The sequence below is a fragment of the Arctopsyche grandis genome, chromosome 11 (genome assembly GCF_051622035.1).
Source record: "Arctopsyche grandis isolate Sample6627 chromosome 11, ASM5162203v2, whole genome shotgun sequence".
NCBI classification, from domain to species: domain Eukaryota; kingdom Metazoa; phylum Arthropoda; class Insecta; order Trichoptera; family Hydropsychidae; genus Arctopsyche; species Arctopsyche grandis.
The window spans coordinates 27,706,595-27,726,240 of record NC_135365.1 but is presented as its reverse complement, the minus strand read 5'-3'; the positions used below and the strand labels follow the sequence as shown (position 1 = coordinate 27,726,240).

Below are 19,646 nucleotides of genomic sequence, written 5' to 3'. Positions count from 1 at the left end.
TTATTTAAAATTCTTTATACATCTAATACATAAAATTAATTAAAGATTCTGTAAATTAGATGATCTAAAGCAGATTGTGTTTAGGTAATCTGTGTTTATACCTGAAGGGTATAGACATTTTGTTGTAATCACAATATTGTATGTCTTTAAGTTGTGTCATTTTGATTAAAAAATTTTTTTAAACCATATCATGATATTTTTATATACATATGTTGATACATATAAAACCACCAATCTAGTTTGGTGTTTCCATTCAAGCCCTGGGTTGAAGAGAATTCATTCGGAATACTTCTGCAGTGCTGCTGTTCAGACTTGGATATTTGAAAAGAGCTTGTCAATTTACGAAACTGTTCCTCATCAAATTGGAAAAACCATCCCACCTACTATTTTCCACCACTATTTGAATATGATATAAAGTTTATATTTAATAAATTTATATATTTAATAGCTTAGTACCATAAGTATCGCTCAGGGATAAGACCTGTAATGGCATAATGATGAAACATAAATTTAATAAAACCAATTGAAAAAAACGTATAACCCTTTATTTTTTGGCTTCGTTAAAAAGGCAATTATTTTTAATAGCTTCATTTGTTTATAAGATGGGGTTCGACCTTTAGCGAATTGATTTTTAACCACTTTTACGAATTCCTTGATTTTGATTTTTAAATGCTTTTTATTTTTACTAGCCTCTTCTTAATTGATTACTTAATTATGTACACAATACATCTTATATATATATATTTTAACAGCTACTGATCTACAGATCATTTTCTATTTTGCACATTAATTTTTATATTAGTAATTATATGCATGTAGTATTATATTATTTTAATGTTAATGTACAGCATAATTAGGAACAAGAGCTCAAAAGCCTATTTACAATTCTTATAAATGCCCACAATACATTTTATACCTATGTACATAATATTAACTAAAGACTTTCTAAAGTCGACGATCTCAAGCAGATTGTGTTTAGGTAATCTGTTTTTATACCTGAAGGGTACATACATTTTGTTGTAATCACCGAGACTATTCACCAATGTATTAGTATGTTTATAAGTGATTCTGTCGTAGAATATACTGGTTAGTTTGTTATTAATATTAATTTCAACATCTTGGATATTTTACCGACTTACGAGAGCTTACAATCAATAAAATTAGCAAATATCCCTGACATGACGCTATAGGAATTTATTCATTAAAAAATACCTCGGAATCATCTGTCAGATCAACATGATGACAGCTCGCTAATCTGTTGGCAGGTAGTTTAACAGTTATAACTAGACATTGGATAGGATTGGTAAAGGGTTTTGCTATTTTCAACTTCGCAGAAAAACCATTATTTAATCTCTTGCTTTGAACTATTTTGAAGCAGCTTACTTTTTTCACACTCATATAAACGTCACATTACAAGCCGTAACATTTTCTCATATAAATTTTCACTTAACTTTCTCATATTCATTTTCGCTAATTTTCTCTCAAATAGAAATTCATTATCAAAACAGATCTTTATTTTTATATGGTGATGAAATGACGTTGGAGTTGTTTTATTACACACGTTCGTTTTATATTACAATTTCCTTGTATTTTTGCACATTTTCTATGTGAAATATTTTTACTAAGAGATCATCTCAGACTAGATTGATTTTAAAGTCGACACACTTTGATTTTGCAACTTCCCGCTAATATATTCGTTCACAAATAGATGTAGCTCTACGTCAAATAAAAAATAATTCATTTTAATACATTCAACCACGGGTAAATGAACTTCTAAGGCCACGTCTCTCCAATCGGAAAAAGTTCCCAGATCGAATCTCTTATCCGTCACTCGGGTCGGAATCACGCTTTTTACTAATCCGTCACGACCCAGAAGTCGACTGTGATAAAACACGTCACCGACGAATGTACATGCTCCAAAACCTAACCCCTTTGGAGTCAAATCCCAACCCCCTAGATTCGGTAATCCCACCAATGCCTTAATTGAGTTTCACCGTCGAAATTTGGCTCGAGACGCCTCGATTAGTTTTGAGGAAAATCTTTCATTAAAACTTGTAATCGTGGCAATTAGGCGAGCAGGAAAAAAGGTCCGCCTCCCCTGGCCTAAGAAGGACACAATAAAGTTTTAATTACAGTGACGGACTCAGGTGCAATTAGTGCCGGGACTAACGACTTTCGCGCCACGTGAAATAAGACGGAGAGCAGGGACGTTATTAGGCTGCCTGGAGCGAATTTTTCCGCAGGAAATGACCTCAAAAGCCTCCCAGAAGGTGCCGTCCTACTTTCTAGATTAGTTTATTTTCACTGTGCCAAAGTTTACGGCGGATTTTCACGGTAATTCGCAACGTTGCCGGTGTACTTATCGGGGGTTGGCGATTGTTCAAAGTCGAATTAGAGCAAGTCGGCGCACTGGGTATATTGAAAGTTGATTGTTTCCGACTGTTTTAACTTCAACAGTGGTGATTTGAATGTATTAACGAGAATATGTTTCGTAGAAAAAATTAAAATAACCATTGTTCTATTGAAAAAAAATCGATATTGAATCGTACAAAAACATTCACACATACCGGCAGCATTATGAAATACTAATAGCCATGACAGCATTTTCGATACAAATTGAGCGCAAATGTATGGAACTTGCACAAGACAAAAGTTCTACTTCCGGTTTTTGGATTTTGTTCAAATATCAAGAAAATAAAAATAATTTAAAAGGTCAAAATAAAATAATGAAATATTGTTTTAAAAAAAAATACTAGTTCCGGCTTACAAATTCTGACCAAAACCTTATCAGCTCTAGGTTAGTATATAAAGAATACAAATATAAATTTTCAGCTTGATGCGTGGTATGGACAGAACAGTGGCCACAATATTTTTTACCTTTCTAAGAGAAAAAAATCCACCTTCCGGTTTATTAAATTTAGTTTTTTTTTTATTTTCATCACATTGATACAAGAATTATACTTGAATTTTTTTGTGAAGAGCACACATGTTAAGCTGCCACTTCCAGTTGAGTAAACTGAGTAAACTGCCACTTCCAGTTGACGGATACTTACCAAATTTTGTACATAACTTGGTATTAAGCTTTTAGATATGAAATTTCAGTTCAATAAACTAAAAGGTTTCTGAGAAAAACCTCAATTCTCTAGAGTAAATGTACTACTTCCGGTTCACATAAAAATATTCAAAAACTATTAAGTAATAAAATTTACAATATCTATTGCATGTAAAAATATCAGTCTGATTAGTTTAGCGGTTTGGGAGATAATTGAATTAAAAAAATTTCCATTTTCGGTTAACTTAAAAATTTCAAACAAATTTACATTGTGTCGATAAGAATTTCAGTAACCGATACTAAGTTTCAGTTCGATAAGACTAACGGTGTTCAAAAAATCCCCAATATACACAGACATACACACATTTTTTCTATGTAGATCATGAAAACGTGATCAGTAATCGATTCCGAGTTAGAATCAGTCAGAATCTCGAGTTTGAATTTTCGCACGATCACAAAACTTCATCTATTGTTACTACGTATATATGTATGTATATAGATAAAGTAAAAAGCACTGTTCATATATACTTATCACATGTACATATGTACATATGACGAGTTCTAAATATCATTTCACATAAATATATATTTGAATTGACCTATGACATTTCATATATTTGAATTGAACTATGACATTTCAATATTGAACATTTCATTATATTAATTTCTACCGAACGTGAACACAATGAAAATAAGAGCGTATTTAAAATATACACGCGATATTCTTATAACGAAACGGGACTTGCGTCATGCGCGTCCCGGGTGCGATTTCTCGTCTAATTTGATAAAATAATATTCCAGCATCGGGTTAATAATGAGATAGTACACGCCTCGAGGGCCTTCGTCGAGCTTATATTACAAATATGGTCCCTGTGGGCAGCAAGAAGGTTAAATAATATCCGCTTCTTAGCGACGACGACGACGGACCAAAATATGCGTACATCCGGAACGGGACGAGTGCGTCTACCGATTTCTCGGAACCTCTTCACTTTGGAATTACTTAATCAACTGTGGGTCGCGTCAAGGGTTATTAGGATCTGAAGATGGGAAGGGAGGTTTTTGGTTATCAAATCCGAGTCAAAGATAACACATTTTAATCTTCACCCTTTTGTCTATACTGTATTCATTGAGCCCAATGATGATGGGTCGATTATATGTACATAATTGTTCGGGGAAGCGTTTTAACTATTGAATTATATTTGGTTCAAAAATCCTCTTTATCTGTAAACTTTGAGGTTGTGTACATACATCAACTCTGAAGAAACAAATTCTATGATTATAACTAAAAAAAAACCGGACTGTCTTAAAAAACCATCGTATTTGATGATATTGTTGCCTAGGGGTGGGTGAAGGATCCAAAGAAAAGGCCAAAGCCACTTCACAGAATTTATTAGGTGATTTTAAAAACAGACGCAATGTATTTGTGTGGGTATGTAGGTGGGTATATGGCGGACGTGTTAAAAAAAACAAATTTTATAATACTGTTGCGTAGGGGTGGGTGGAGGATCCAAATAAAAGGCGCTTCGCAGCATTTATTGGATGATTAAGGAGATCCATGCACTGCCAGTGCTCCGTCCAGAATGCCTTTATATGGCCTAAGTACCTGCTTATAAAGGGCAGGTACTTAGCGTTTGTTTACCTATTGTTATAGTCATGTACCAGATACGCAGTTCCACGCTTTCACGCTGTCAGTTCTGAGAACTCTAGCGGGAAGCGACCAAATGCCGTTACCGACTACTGAGTCAATTAGGGGGTCTCCATTGTTAGCCGACTGCACTTAATCTTGGAGATAATCCTCAAAAACCAATTAAAACGGTGGCTCCTATTAGCATATGCTACAATACCAAGAGTATACGTTATGAATAGGGATTTAGCGTGCAATCCCATGCTTTCGCGCTGTCAGTTCTGAGAAGTCTAGCGGGAAGTGACCGAATGCCGTTACCGATCACTAAGTCTATTCGGGGGTCTCCATTGTAAGCTGACAGCACTTAAGCCTAGAGATAATCCTTGAAAAACAATTATAACGGCGGCTCCTTTTAGCATATGCTACAATATGTAATTTAGTATGACTATATGTACCAAACTCTGATAGGAAAGGATCTAATTGGAATCACAAATATCCAAGTCTATATGTAAAGTATGCCAAAAAAGGCACGAAAAGTAATCAATATGCTCTCTTAAAATACGAAAACAGGAACAAAACTATACTTTGATCGATTTTATGTTTGTATTATAGTTTGTTTTTGAGGTGGATTAAGTTTATATTTTTACTATAAATACATATATTAAAATATACACAAGTTTAAATAAACAAAAAAAATATATGCATACGTATATAAATGTTTTTTTTTTAATATTATTATATTATATTACAAACTGCTAAGAAAATTAATGTCATGAATTTAATGTCAGAGGTCAGGTCCTGAATTTAATTATTTTTTTATCCATTCTTATGTATACTTCAGAATAAAATTTACATCATAATTCAAATTCATCACAAATACCCATATTAAATATGATAATGCCTCTTTTATACGAAACCATACAATTACATTATATTGTTAACAAACTAACTATTTACATTGTACATACGTAAATATATATATTAAACTATATTTCATTAGAATAATTAATTAAATGAAGTACAGAATCCAATTTTGTTAATTAATTTATTCACATGCTGACGTAGCACAAGTATGTGTATGTATTCAAACATAGTAACCTCTCATACCACTTATTAAGTACTGTTCAAATCCATAATTTACATTTTATAATTGTATTCGTTTCATTGAAAAGAATGTTTGTTTATTTATCAATTATCTTTCAATACATTTCAAGATTTCAAACGGAATCAATTCAAAGAAAATGTACGTATGTATCTCTACCAGCGACCCAGATGTATAAAATGCAAATATAAATTATTTATTTTTAATTTTCAATACAAATTTTAAAGCTTTGGTTCTCGGGCTTTATATATCATATTATATATTATATATGTATATAATATCGCTATTATGTGTGTCTGTTTGTGTGCGTGTTTATTTAATATAACGCTCGCCGAACTATAATAGACGTTTTGATTCAACATACATATGTACATATGTACATATGTATGTACGTCACAGATAAAACACTTGCAACATAACGTACGAATATAATAACAGATCAACAAAAAACTTCTAAATATACAGTTTGCTACTAATGTTTCCTCTAAGCAAATTAGTCTCTAAGCATTTAGCGCCATCTATTGAAAATGTATTTAATTAATTAATTAATATTTCTATTGGTGTTTTATATTGTTTATATGTAGGCAGGTAGGTATTTTTTTTACCTTTTTTTCATATCAAACAAAATATAAATATAAAATTAAATATATTTAAAATATATTTGAAAAAAATACGACCACATGCGGATCGAACACAGCACCGACACATTTCTTTTAATTTTTTTTTATTTAGTAACGTAATATGCCATAACCCATGCGATGATAATTCATCGAGAACAGCACTAGTAAACTAATAACAATGCTAAAAGTCATATGTAGTGGGAGAAATCGGTTTATCTGAAAATGGTACAGATTTCAGCTAAGTATTTCAATATTTTCTGATAATTTAAGTTCAACGTTCATATTTTATGCACTACAACACGAATCACTTCAACCCAAGATGGCGGGGACCTACACTTTTCGACAAAAGATCAAAATAAAACATTTGGAACGTAATAACAATAAAATAAATCATATAATGTGATATCAGGACATTTCTTCCAGATGCTAATTGATTTTGATTTTTAAATGCTTTTTATTATTACTTAATTATGTTCACAAGACATCTTATATCTATTTTAATAGCTACTGATCTACTGATCATTTTCTATTTTACAATTTTTATTTTATTTTATTAGTAATCATAGTATTATATTATCCTAATGCTAATGTATAGCATAATAGGAAAAAGAGCTCAAAAACATATTTACAATTCTTATAAATGCTCATAATACATCTAATACATTATATTAATTAAAGACTCTCTAAAGTCGACGACATAAAGCAGATTGTGTTTAGGTAATCTGTGTTTATACTTGAAGGGTATAGGCATTTTGTTGTAATCACCGAGATTCTTCACCAGTGTGTTAGTATGGTTATTAGTGATTCTGTCATAGAATCTACTGGTTAGTTTGTTAGTAATGATTGTAATAAACGGAATATTATTTATGGCATGCAGTTTTTCAAGTTAGTATACATATATGGGTGTATTATAAATTATTTTTAGGAATTTATTTTGTATTATTTGGAGCTTGGAAAGGTTAGTATTTGAGGCGTTATTCCATGCAGGTGAAGCATAGGTTAATAATGGTAATATAAGCGCGCGATATAATTTTATTTTATTTTGAGTTGATAAAGAACTATGGCGATTAAATATTGGGTATATTGAGGATATACCCCGCATCGCCTTGCACTTCGCTCCCTCAATGTGAGGTGCCCATCTCATTCTTTTATCGAACTTTAATCCTAAATATTTTATTACTGACTGCCATTTCAGACTTTCTCCAGAGGGGATTTTCAGATCTGAATTTGGCTTATGCTTTCTAACACTAAAGAATATATTTTGGTTTGATTAAATTGAATTTTCTACTTAATTACAATAAAATAAATTATAATATATGATAGCACGACATTTCGTCCAGATGCTAATTAAAAATTTAATATTGCTAGAAAATCTTCTGAATAAATTATATTTGATATTCGCCTGCAAAATTTTCCAAGACCTACTGTAGGAGACTGGTATAGTTGCCTAAGCTCATTTTCAGCAGGCTTCATTTGTATGAAACACATTCAAATTAAAATGTGTTACACTTCCTGTATTCCAGAGCCAATTTGGAATTACACCTTTCGACACGGTCTGAATTTGTATAATTTTAATTGTAAAACCGCACACCCGTCTGGTTACGTATAACACGTCGTCACACCTGACATCCGTCATACGCGACGTTCGCTTTTAATTAACGACGCGACAATTTTAATTGGATACTCGGCGAGAAAATAATTAAGAGTGAAAATATATATATATATATATATATTTATATTTTAAATATACACATGTGTAATAATCCGGCGTTCGAGTGCGGGTTCGTTCCGCGGTGTCCCCCGAGAGAGGGACCTTAAAGGGGTCCCAGACTAAGGGTCCCCACACACGCTCGCGTGTATCTCGGGACAATATGGGAAAAGGGGATGCTGTGGTGCGTGGTCTGGAAGGGCCCCATGATTTACGAGCGAGCCTGTACCCCCCGAATCCCGGGGCCTTGGTGGCTTTCTACGGCGCCTCTACGGCTTATGTTAAGCGGTTTACTCTAACATGTTTTTCCATTATTCCTTTTAGCGTTTTGTGGATGGCCACACACTCCTGCACCTGATTACGATGTATTTTTTACGTCTATATATTCCAATTGTATGTGATTCGCGGGATTTTATATAATATACAAGGACGAGGCAGTTTTCATATGTATGTATATGCCATAGCTCCATGACAGGTGACTCTAAATAAACACTATGGCAAACTATCCAAACACATTATGCAGTGTAAGCATACAAATACTGATTACAAACCACAAGTATATACACTGCTTGCATCAATCAACATATTAGAGAGAGGGAGGGGAATAGATGACCCAGAAGACGCCTCACCCACTTGTCACGTTGCCCAGTTGTCGCGTCGTCCATTACCCACCAGACCTGATTTTTTCTAAAGCATCACAATCATTGAGATATTTTTATATTTAATCGTTGTTCATATTTTTCGTGTTGTTGATTATTTTATTTTATTTATTTTTACATAGATATATATCAGGAAGGCTTGACAGGAAGACCCCAATGCGTCTTCCTGGACAATTAATTACATACAATGCAGCATTTTGTTATTATAAAAATCACTGTATTTCCAGAAGCTGAAGAACACGAAATAATAATTAATTACAGAATTAATCCATTGAGACATCTATGGAATTAGATTTTATACATAATTTTTACAAATTGTACATAAAATAAATACAGAAGATTTGTGACAACAGGAAATATGTTTTGCCAGTTTTGAGGAACTGTTTCAACAATGATCAGATAAAATTGGCAAAGTCTGATAAGCAACGATCGATTTGGAGTCACAAACACCCCCAAATCTAACCAGCAGTATAGCGGATCGAACCCACTGATCACTTGGTGCTAAATATACTCGCTACCATTAAGCCACACTGCTGGATTTTTTTATTAATACAACTAACAAAAAAAATCATATAATCATACGATTATTGTCTTTTGAATTCAAAAACTCAAAAAAGAGGACATCTATAAGGGAAGGTACCAATCTCAGTAACCGATTCTAAGTTTCAGTTCGATAGGACTAACGGTGATTAAAAAATCCCCAAAATACACAGAAACACATACATTTTTTCTAGATCATGAAAACGTGATCAGTGATCGATTCTAAGTTTGAATCAGTCAAAAACTTGAGTTTGAATTTTTGCATGATATACAAAACTTCACCTATTGCTACTACGTACATAGATACAGTAATAATCATACGATTATTGTCTTTTTATTTTTTATTTATACGAAACACTTGTCATTAAACAAAATTTTCATATTGGAAATTGAAAATTCTGTGGTGAATATGTAATTAATAATAATCAGCATAATAATGAACAGCAGTGGTATATAGAATGACACCAGTTAATTTTATGTAAATAAATCACAATAAAATGTCCAACATCGCCATTTCGGCACAATTAAAATAATTACGAAAAAGTCACACTTGAAAGCATACGCGAAAATTTGTCAAGTCACCCTAATAAAAATGTGAGTTTGCATAAAATTCGTGTTATTCGTTAATTTCTCTCGGTAAACGGAGTACAATATACATCTGTATTATTTAGTTAAACGAAATATAGCGTGATGATATGTCGAGCGAGCCGGCGAATAGATTCTATCGCCAACATTTCTAAAAAACCATTTCAGAGTGGAATAGTTACGAATACAGAGCTGAAAACGAACCAAAAAAAAAAATAAACAGAAACGGTACAAATAATTGTACAAATACAAAGAACGACTTTTATGCATCGGAAACATGCGACCGTTTTAGATGATTTGATGATTCATATCGTTTGGTAGAATTTCACCTCTCATTGTCGGCGAGCGTGTCCTCTTGTATCTAATAAGATACAATTTCGTCGGGAAAATTGTTTGGAAACGTCGCAAAATTACATTTACATATTGTAATTATGTTCTCGTATACGGCAACCTCGACATTCATCAAACGCATATTCAGAAACTTAATTCGATCTCGGAAAATCAACTTTTCTTTTTATAAACGCGACATTGTTCTTTGCAAATTTACAGCATTGTTTTATTTTCCGTTGGATTATATCATAAAAAATGCTATTTTGTATCACAAACATACATTATTTACTTTATATAATAGTATGTATGTACATGTACATTAAATAAGCCTGTTGTTATTTGGTCAGTAAATATAGTTAGATGATCATTAAGATTAGTGGGTGCTTAACTATTGTTCGTTTATCAAAAAATACTAAAAACAATAAGCGACTAACTGATCGTTCGTTTATATAGTTCACTTTTATCCAACTTACTCACCAATCGTTGAAAAAAACTGACAATTTAAATTGTTGGCCTCAATAAATATTTCTCCTAACTTACCTACATGACTTATGTAATATGATTATTGTGACATATATATTATGTAACTGTGACATTGATAAGTCAACTTGAGATATGGAAAATAAACAGTCAAAAGTTTAAATCAAAAGACATCAACAATTTTGGTCAAACATTACATAAACATACATTGATTAGTAATTTTTAAATAAACAGTGATTTCATTTATTTTAAAATTAATAAAATAGTAAAATAGAATACTAAAAACACCACTTGTGTTTTCGATTTCAAAGAATCAATTCATTATACATAAAATACAAACATACAAGATATGAACCAACTGTCGAAGTAAAATAGATTTAAATTTGAATTCTTGACTGAAATTAAAATTATTTAAAATAAATTATAATTATTAATCACTCCGTCTATAGCCCCGTATGAAAAACCATCTGTTACATTTACTGACCGTTTATCAAAATAATTTTAGTCAAGTTATTGACCAATTGAACACAAACATTTGAAAAATATTATTCGACAAATTCATTATTATATGTAGATATGTAATATATAAAGATTATGTTTGAAATAGTAAAATATCAAACAATAGGTCTCGCTTTCATATTTTTAAGCTAAATTGACACTATTTATCAACCTTTACAGCTCGACGTCACATGATAGAGATAACGAATATATCATAGTGTGATAAATATACATGATGTTTGCAAAAAATGATACACAAATTTATAGGGCAAAAATTAGGTCAAGTGAGATTAAAAAATCATATACATATATGTAGGTATTCAGACAATACAAAATGTAGTATATATTATTACATAATTAACACCTTCAGTATATAACTTAACAATAATTTCGATTATTTTAACATGTTCTCGAAATTGCATTTGACAGATTGCATTCTCAGAATGGAAGCTTAAATATTTGTTTATTTATATGAATCTTATAGATACATAGATTCTGTCAGAGCATCTCTAGCTACAACTAATTTCGTAGGCAAAAACCCTATTTCTCTTTTGATAAATCTCAGGCCAAATGTTTATTCTATTTTTACAATATATACAGACATGATCTTGAATTAAAATCAATTTTAATTTAATTAACATAGGTATTACAGCTACGAATATACGTAATTCTGCGTCAAAAATATATATAAATAAATCGATCGACTCGGCGCGGAAGAAATTCAAGCACAAAATTGGAAACGGGGGTGTGCAAAAAATACCCCAATGCCAGACAATTAGCATTCATTTGGTGTGTGTAGGGTTTAATCTGCCCTCGTTTGTCGCAGCATTAGTCCGACAGGATGTGTGCAACGTGCATTGGACTGCAGCCAGACACTGCACTGCATTGCACTGCATCACATGCACCGTATACACCACTGAACTTATATATATCTGTGCTTTTTTTTATTCTTTTACTTTTTGGACGTCCCTAATCTTCACCAGAATGCTATCTCGTTTCCTATCCCACTCGGAACTTTCCGAAAGCGCATGAAAAAGCGATGCACTTGCACTCTGTAGACTTATCGTGTTAGATTTTTGTTAAAGCTTTAGTAGGCTTATACATTATATTAAATGAGGATTTTGATTTGAAGAAATGCATTTGATTTATTTTAAAAGTACAAATGTATGTACAAATATACATACATATGTATGTATGTATGTATGTAAATAAAATAAAAAAACAGAACTGTTGTAGCTTCAAATAAACATGTCCTTTATTAATTCGTCCCTGTCGACATATTACGCAAGTTGTGACCCCATCGATCCCATTGCAGACTCTATCGCATTTTTCCGAATTTCCACGGCTTTTCCGGTGAAAAACTACGAGGCGACGATACACGAGGCGAGAGGTGAACGCGTTGGCTGAGTGGCTCGGTGGATTCACACCGCAACATCAATATTCATGAGCGGTTGAAGCCTCCGTCTGAACCACCCCCAAACACCCCAAAACCACCCTCAAAACCACCCTAGGCTCGACGAAGGGCTGCCGCTAACCTCTGGCATACGAGCCTCGAAGCGATTCCGTTTCTCGACGAGATGAAAAAAAAACGAATCAAAGCTGTAGGAGTCTTCTGCTTTTGGCTCGCTTGCGAAACCCACTTGAGTTGGCGTGACCAATAATAGAACTTCGTCTTTATGTTCCTGGAAATTTAGTCTATGTATTTTATAAATTGCCTATGTGTTTGAGAGAGTTTCATGAATTGAAATGCCGTTTAAATTGTATGAATTATTCATAATTATGTACTAGGTATCTCTTTTTATTTGATTATATCTACTATAAATACACACGTATTTTATGTTACAAAGGGTACATTGATAACGGTTCGGTGATTATTAGTCACAAAGTCACTAAAATCTCTATAACGGAACATCTGGTAGCCGAAAAGTCCAACATACTAAAGATATATCATACAAACGAGAACTTGAGTGCCAAAAAAAGCGTATTCGCGATTTGAATGGCAAAAATTTTCTTTGTGACCACCGAAATGTGACTAATAATCCAATTTACATTGATAACAGCAAATTTTTAAATTTTTAAAACAAGTTATAAAAACTTTCTAGATTGTAATAAATTCATAAAAAAATAGTGAAAAACAAATAACTGCTAATAGCTGATCAAAGTTGATAAAAATCATAAAAATGATCAATTAACATCGGTTTTCAGTTCATTTATAGCTCTGATCTCTGAGTTTAAATTTTTAAATCTATATTATCGTATTAACGATATAATATAAAATGAAAAAAAATTACATTGGATGCTATTTTATCGTCTTAACAGACATTGAAAAATTATCGATCTTTAGCTTGCTTCTCAAACTCCAGTATAAACGCATTTCTAATTTAATTTTATGGGATTTATTTTATGTATGTTCAGAATTCATTAAATATATTGGGTTTGTGTTGATTTTCTGAAATGAAAATCGACAACTTGCAATGTATAATAATATTTTTCATTTAAGTTCCAATAAAAATTTTCATTTGCTCAAACAACGACAAGAATTTCGGCTAGTAGCTTATATGATATTTAAGTATGTATGATAGTTTTTATTTTATATATACATACATATGAAGGATATAATCTTAAAAATCATAACTTTGACGTTATAATTAGAACATTTCTTATACATTTCAATTCAATTGTTAAGTCAGTCGTAAATTAAGTGCCAAAAGTCACTACTTTTTGATTGCTGTTCTGTTCTAGGACACGCACAATGTACTTGGTGTTGAATATTGATTTATTAACTCCAACTATACAGTTCACTAGTGAGTAATATTGAAATAAATTCTGCACGCAATTTTCTTCGCGAAAAACCCACACACACACACACATTTGTCGGCATTCGAGAACGACATGGCACAATTATGTCGGCGACATAAATCATTTTTATTATGGAAAAAATAACAAAACACGCAAAAAATCCAAAAGGGGGAGGGGTCCGTACACTCAGCGTGAGAAGGATACGCAGACAGTGAAAAATCCTTTTAAATTGCCTCGGTAATATCCTGTCTGAAACGCGGCGAGCGCTATTTATGGAATTATGACTTTTTTTTCCAGCACGGCTATGTATATGCATCGGAAAAACAAAATTTTCCACATTGTATCAGGTGAGGGCGCAAATGTTAATCTCGTGTAATGTTTGCGCACGGGTGTGTAATTTTCGAGTGAAAAAAATCGCACCAGAAGAAAAACGTATTCGTTTTCACATGGGGTGTTTTTAATTACGGTGAATTAGCTAATTGAACGGACTGGCTAAGGTGATACTATCTGTCTCTGTGGCATTTGTAAATTAAATGTAACCGTAGTGATTTATGCTATGAATTAAAGTAGAGCGAACTTATATATGTGTAATTAGTTTTAGAAGGTGCGATATTAATTTTCCATTTGAATTTTGTTCGAAATTGGATTGACTGATATATACTATTTACAATGAATATATGTATATAGAACATGTTGGACTATTTGCTTATGATAGTATCGGTTACACTTTACTTTTTATATGCCTATAGTAGTATCATAATATTGAAATTTCGTTAGAGCCTTACAATATGTAGAGTGAGCAGAAGCACAGCCTCATTCTATATTCATAACACTTTATGTCCCTCAGGTTTTTATGTATCGACTCCCCTGGAAAATAACTCCTTTTCAGAATGAAAAAAAAGGAATACGAGGGGATGCGAAAATGTGAAAGTTTCTCTGAGTCAAGGTTGGCCTGTCAAATATGGAGAACAGTATCTTTCTCTGTCTTTCAACAATTTTCTTTTGCTGCCGCATGTAAAATATTAGTATCGTAAAGTGAAGAAGGCTTTCTATCGCAGACTTGGCCATGTCGCTCTATATTTTTTTCAGATTATTTCAGACTATTTTCAGGCTCAATTTGGCGTCAGTTTTACGTCAGTGATTATTCACGTCTGCCATTGAATGTGACACAATATCACATTAGGGGGAAAACGCACGCAAGAATTTCCCCTCACGAATTATTCTCGTCCACTTTTCCCACGCTTGTTTTTATATATTTTTATTAATCTAGAACGCTTTCTCTTTCTCTTGATTAGTTCGCATCTCGAGACTTGACCTTAGCCAAGGAGATAAATTGTATCTTACACATGTCATATATACGGATGTCTCTCATACAATACGTATTGATACGATTACGTTGAATATAATGGATTAATATCATATATTTCGTCACAATTATTCAATTAAAAGCTACCTTATTTGGTATTTTAGCTGACGATAAGCAAAACTTTTATCGAAACTGGCATTTTTTTTTTAATATCTTTTCCAACTGTGCAATTCGTTTTTACATTCACACATATACATACGATATACTTCATTTGAGACATAAGCCGATATTCTAAACACATACAATATATGTATATATACAATTCTATGCCTATGTACATTCTCCCGAACCTACCGGATGTTTACCTGAGAAATGATAAGTAAACGTAGGCGTGCGAAGTGGGAAAGCGTTGGAAAGCGGGTGGTTTGAATTTTCCGCGTGCGAATTGTGTGTTTCTGGGCGACAAAGACCTACACATGTGGGAATGTATAATATATACTGAATATAATACATATATGTGAACTTATGAAGTTGTCGCCTTCTCCAACACTCAGAACCCAATACCCAAGTTTCGAGTGTAAACATGAGACTTCCACTCGAAAGCCCCAACTGCTCATATCGCCGAGCGGCTTTTGTGGCCTCCGAACACAAATAAAAGAATCGTCCTCAAAAAGACTCTCTTTTGACCCACCCTGTAGTAATAATGTGCAGCTGTAGTAATAAAGTTTTAGAGTTACAATGCCGAATAAGTATAAGTATTGCTATTATCTATTCGCAATATCTACACATATGCATGGAATGTATGAATGAATATGTTAATATTAAGAAGAAAATTGGTGAGTAGAAAATTAATAGTAGGCATTTATGTATATATTGTTTTTTATTTTACCGCTTGTGATAAACAGATATGAAATAATCTGCTTGTAACTTGTTTTTAATGTTTGCGCATAAATCTGTTGCGAGTCTTTCGCAGGCGTCGTCAGCGACAATTTTCCAGCATCAGGAAAAACTCGACGGCTAAATAAAGCGAACTTTATGAAAGCTTTCAAGAGGGTAGGTGGGGAAAGAATTGAAATAAAATCTTATTAAGGATAATTCCACCCAATTATTTAAAACGTGCTTTTTATCGTGATGCATAAACGATCGCCGGTTAATCTTTCAGAAATATAATTTTGAATGAAACAAATACATATTTTCTTGTTTTTATTTTAGGTAAATATATAAAATTGGTTTAATTATAGTCAATAAATCGGATGAGCACTTTTTCTATAAAAAATAAACATAGATATATATTACATCTTTGAAAATATTGAAGGAAAATTTGAAAAATACCCTTCCAAATGAATATTTCCGGCTTACAAACATCTTTTGCATAATGAAACTCAATATTTCTTTGTTTTATAAATGTAAACCTTACATAGCGGCTTAAAATCATAAAACATAAACTCGAAAATCAAACTTCGATTGTATTATACACGCAAAATAAATTCCTTAATTTCAAAAACCATAATTAACTTCTAAAATTTGAATCAATCATTAAAAGCAGTCATAAAATTAACTCGAATTCATATTAAATCATTAAACCTACGTACAAACGTATACTAGGTACTTGAAATCATTATTTAAACATGTTATATATGAACATACTTACATATACATACATAAGTGTGTACATAAATTTTTATATAAAAGTCCATTTTAAAACCCATATAAAAAGTTTATGATTATTATAACGTATCGAAATCGTGTCGTATTTCATTTTTATATTGCCATTTATTTCAATAGAATTCAACCTATTTTTTTTATATGAAAATTTAAATAAATGAATACTTTTTTATTTCACATTCATTTATTTCCTGAATACATCTAATCAGGTATTCTGTTTACAGATTATTCCACATCTGTGCATATTTTTTTGATTATCAAGGTATGATTTTGTATTCTATAGACTCTTACATAACATATATATTCACCTCAATTCATTCTCCCACACCCTTTCTGATTTATCGAATTGAATTCGTTGACTATTTGTCGTCCGTTATGCAAATGGAGTGTTCACTCGACCGTTTTTAAATATGTATGTTCGAATTATTCAGTTTTCCCAACAAAAGTGTGGTGAACGGTTTCGGTATCAAACGAAATACATTTCACGGGCAAATTTACTCAGCCTCTCGGGCTTATTTGGTCGTTTCGGTGTATAGTTTTGCATAATTGCTTTTCGATTACCGGAAATTTAATTACAACCAGTGTTAGTTTACAATTATAAAGCAAGTTCGCTGCGACCTGCCGGCATTTTAGGCATTACGTTACATTACAAATACATAAAGTGCTGTCATACAATATAATGCGTGGAATCGATATATAAGGATGGTATCTATAGTTTCTATATTCAAACGTATATGTTTGAATTGTACATGATGATTATCTTTATATTTTACAACACGATTCTGAATTTCTAATTATTTTGTATTAGGAAATGTAGGCAGTTGTACAAATTAACGCTCTCATATCATCCTTTGAAGGACGGAGAGTTGAGATTGAACGAGTGTTCAGTATTTTTAAATCAAAATACAGCTTTTTTAAATACAAATGGGTTCAATATATATCTTATTAATCATTCTATACATCAACGTAAAAAATTTTTAGTCGTATAGCATGTTTTTGACTATTTTTGTATTAAAAAATAACGACAAGCATCAACATGCAAACGCACATAGATAAAACCAACAGGCGACTGTATGACTCAATAGCCACGCGTCAAAAGTGACGAAAAAAATAGCTATCAAAAATATAGCTGTCTCTTTCTCTCGCATTGATTCATCGATCAACAAGAATATGCAAGCGAACAGTCAAAAACATGACTTATCGCTACCGCCTTTAAATCAGTTTTGAAAATCACATAGTTATTACGAAAAACGTAAAAATTGGGGCACTTGCATACCCAACTTCGGTAAGGGAGGGTTAATACACTTCATACGTGTATAAAAATTACAACTAAAGCAAATTAGTTGTTCTTTAAGTATACTTTTATTAGTCAAAAAAAAAAAAAAATGACTTTTTCCATCAAAATCCCCTCTCGAAAGTTTATTTACACACTACTGGCAAAAGTGACTCGATTTTAATTCTGGGATTTCATTAAAGTATATTCAAATTGAAGATATAAATCCGGCGTTTTCCGCACGATAGTTTTCCCGTGCTCTATCCGCTTTTCCGAGCACGCTGTTAGAAACTCGGTACGTTCGATATTAGCCTTTTTCCCGGTAGTCCCACGAATTTTTAAACTTTTCAAGCGAGTGCTCGTCGACGGCCAATGTCGGCTTAATCAAGACCCGGAGCCAACTTTGCCCGAGTTGGTCAAATTGAGTTGGCCACCGAATTTCGAGGTCCACACGCTTCGAAGGACCAAATCCAATTTAGAAAGAATTAAAATAAAAACAGCGAAGCCACGTAAAATATGACTGCGAATTTTCCGAGGCGTCAAACAGCAAACGAGATTTAAAGGGTGCTGCCACATTGTTAGCTTTTACAAATATACATAAGTATAACTTATTATTGCGCAACTTAAGTATTGCGAATATTCTAATGTTGTTCATTATATTTCAACAAATGATGAAATAATGGGCACAGACGTGATATTTGTTTGTTTAAAATGATTCCGATCAAAATTTAATTGTGCTGATTCAGCATTTAATTTAACAACAACCTGTCAGTGACACGATTCTAATATCAATGAATGCCTTATACATATGTAAAATTCACTTTATCTATTTATCTATTAATGATAAGGAATGCTCGCGATGAAAATCATATTCTGAATGCGCAAAATTGAGCATGGAATATTTTACGTTATAAACACCGAAATCCTCACGGGCAAAATCGTGTTACGTTTTTAATTTCTCACATTTTTGGATTGTTTCGAAACATGAATTGAATTCGTTCAAATTTGAATGTAATACGAGAAAGAATATGGTGCGTGTGAAATTAAACGCATAAATCTTCTTCGGGTGTGAATTCAATAAAATTAATTTCGCCTTTCGAAGTTTCGAACATTTTTAACTTTAAACATATGATGTTTAATACCACATTGTGAAATTGTACGTCTTTAGTTCAAAAATATAGTAAATAGTACATTTTTAATTTTAAAAATGCGCACAAAGAGTTGAAGTAAAATGATTTGTAGAACATGTAACAATAACTTGAAGAGAAAAGCCTAAATTCATATTTATTTGATATATACCAAAAAAAAACTTTAAAATTAAACTGATTTATCCAGATGAACGTTCATTTCCCACGCATTGAGCGTATTGCGTTATAATTTGGCCGATTTTTAACTAATCTTTCCA

General features: G+C 32.3%; 2 protein-coding genes across 2 annotated transcripts in view; one reads left to right on the top strand and one right to left on the bottom strand.

The window, feature by feature from the left end:
- LOC143918630 (uncharacterized) overlaps positions 1–19,646 on the top strand; it is a 176,785-nt gene that overhangs the window by 126,375 nt on the left and 30,764 nt on the right. The gene's annotated exons all lie outside the window — the stretch shown is intronic.
- Positions 1–19,646, bottom strand: part of LOC143919224 (uncharacterized) — a 196,868-nt gene that overhangs the window by 146,804 nt on the left and 30,418 nt on the right. The gene's annotated exons all lie outside the window — the stretch shown is intronic.